Source organism: Lissotriton helveticus, chromosome 5_1 (genome assembly GCF_964261635.1).
Source record: "Lissotriton helveticus chromosome 5_1, aLisHel1.1, whole genome shotgun sequence".
Taxonomy (NCBI): Eukaryota; Metazoa; Chordata; class Amphibia; order Caudata; family Salamandridae; genus Lissotriton; species Lissotriton helveticus.
In genome coordinates this window covers 479,145,506-479,148,543 of record NC_136065.1, presented here as the reverse complement: position 1 = coordinate 479,148,543, position 3,038 = coordinate 479,145,506, and positions in this window count along the sequence as shown.

The window sequence follows — 3,038 nt, the reverse complement described above, 5'->3', positions numbered from 1 at the left end:
GGGGAATAGCATTTGCAATTATACCTATCGACTGCAGAAACGTATTAGTCCCCCTTTGATTACTCCACACAATGTGTATTTCGTGTGTGGGGAGCACGCATACACTTGGTTACCACGGAATTGGGCTGGACGTTGCTATCTATCCTTTTTGTTTCCTCCTGTTTATGTGGCCCCCTCCAATTATCACAAAACGCATCAGTTGTACCCAATGCGATCCCATCCTGAGAATACGGCCGCCCCTGTAGCAAGTACAGCAGTAGCAAGCTCTGCCGCTGTGATCTCTAGCCATTCCAATATTGCGTTCTTACGCAGATCACGTAGACAGCTTGATATGACGGAAGTTGATCAAACAGATACCTCCTTGCAGCAATTTACGGATTTTAGTAAGGGTTTAGTACCCTTCTGGGGGCCTATCTTCAATAGTAGGGAAATTAGGAGATTGTCTAGAATAGTGGAAAATGTTATTAATATCACCACTGATATTTTAACAAACCTCACCGTGGAACTTCAGGCTACTAGACTTGTAGCGCTTCAGAATCGTATGGTTTTAGATGTTATCTTAGCTGATCGGGGTGGGGCATGCCGTGTCATCGGCAGTTCTTGCTGCGTTTATATTCCTGACTCTGCCCCCTCGGTCCATCTAGCCATCCAAAAGTTGCACCGCATTGCCTCTGAAATGCATACTGAAAATGGGTCCTGGTCATTGTCAGGTTGGTTTTGGGGACTCTTGTCCACGTGGGGATGGAAGCTGATGTTGATCTTAGGAGGTGCGGCTGGCATCATCTTTACATGCTGTGTCTTGATGCAGTGTGTTCCAGCCTGCTGTTCTTACTGTGCTTCCCGCATCACCACGCTGTGCGTTCCAACCCCTGTCTCTATTAAAGCTCAAATGCTGCAGAAGGAGGTGCATGACATGATGGCCATTGATGAAGAAATATTCGAGGATTAGCTGCTTGTCGTTTTTGTTTAGCTCCACCACGCTAAAAGGAGGGTTTGAGGTACCAGAATCAATTCCTGATCACGTAGTATTGATAATCGATATGTTAGGATTAGCATGGTGTCCCTAAACCCCACACTTTAGACACGCATAAGGTAGTATTGCGGTATTTACTTTAACTTAGCCTCACACCACGTTACGCTATATGAATACCATATTATGGCCTTCTCTAATGTCGTGCATGCACAGGCCCTATTCTCTTTTAGCTCTAAAGCCTTGCTCCTGGGAAAGAAACCAACTGTTGCAGAAACTGCTGTTTCAGCTCGTTAGAAACGACAAGGTCGTAGTTAGTTGAAGAAGGGCCGATAAGCACATTCCGGGAGGGGTGCAGGGTGGACCGTCTCTGGGAAGACAGAAGGGAGTCACCCGTCTGACCTTGCTGCCTGAGCGAAACCAGGAGCCCTTTGTGTGCCTTATATGGGTTTTCCTATTACTGTACCAGCCTGTACCAATTTGTATTTTTCCATGTTAGGCAATGATGATGCCAACGCAACTGTATATATGTGATGTGCTGACAATGTGCCAGCAGTCTTCTTGGCGGACCTCATGGGTCAGGTCGCAAGGAGCTCCTCTGGCAGAGTTTGTGTTTGTGTAATAAACGCTTGAACCTTCTACACTGCCGACCGACTGCTTATTGGTAATGGTAAGGGGATTTGTAATGTAATGATTATCGTTGGGAGGTGATAATATAATTTTCGGTACTTCACTACCATGAGATACACCTGTTTACCCTTTTTAGAAGTTTTGGCCTGCACGACCATAGTTGTTCTTCTTCAGCTCCTATGTTCAATAATTTTTCTACAATTTGTCCTCTACATCAATGAAGCATGATTACTTTTGTCTATGGAGCTACACATCCTTGCACAATGTCTTCTCCTAGCATATTTCTTACACACTTTATTAAATGCAAAACAGTTTCTTGACTTTGAATTATGAAAAGTACCAACACATCTACTACACATCCTGTTAGGCTCATAACTCATAAGATTTCCACCAAGCCTATTGTTTTAGGTATTTGTACTGTTGAAAATCTTCTTGCTGATTACTGCTACATTTGTTTGCGTAATAGCTACTTCTTGATCACTTTCTATTTAGTTCACTTCCTTTCTTTAATTCAGACACTGGACTCCTCGATATTTGCAAATACTTCCTTGATAAAAAGATTTTTTGCTATTCAGTGCCCTTCCAGACCCCGGTCTAATAGATTTGCGGCACTGCTGCACTCCCGTCTTTCCCTCTGCCCTTTTCTCTATCTCTCATTTGCATGTTTTTTCTCGATTATCAATTCAGTCCGCTGATTTGTGCCACAAATGTATCTTTTTTTGCCTTGTGTACGTTGTCTCTGTTTTCTCTGCTGCCATTCTGCCATGTCTGTTATTACCACTGTTTTCCCTTTCACATTTTTCTGCTCTGTTTATTGTGCCTATGATTTTCTCTATGCCTTGCTCTGCCCTGCCTTTTCTTCTACTGTTTTTCTCCACTGCCTTGTTTATTTTTGCCACTGTTGTTCTCTTTTTCTGGGCTTGTCTATTTTAGCCACAGTTTTTCTCTTTTGCCTTTTTCCCACTTGCCTATTTTGCCACTGTTCCTCGCTTCCCATTTTGTGCTTTGTCTGCTTTCTTTTGCAATTTTCGGACAATTTCTGCCTTTGTACCTCCTTCTCCCACTCTTTATCCCCTCTCCCGCCTCTCTGCTGATCCTTACCGCTTTTCTCATGCCGCTTGCCTTTTCCAACTTTCTTGCCTCCCGTACCCCCTGGTTATTCCCAGCACCCCCTGCACCCTACCAGGACCTACATTATAGCTGCCGTAACACAGACCAGCCACTAAGCAGACGTACAGCCCTAACCCCTATGACTTCCCTGGCCTGGTCCTCAGACCAGGAATAACCCTTTCTGATCCCATTCCGATAAGGTTGAGACACCGGCCTCACTCCTCACTCCTCTTTCTCTTTCTCTCTCTCTCTCTCTTTCTCTCTCTCCCCTTCTCTCTCTCACTTGTTCTGTTTTTCTCACTCATCATTTCAGCCTCTTGATTATTGA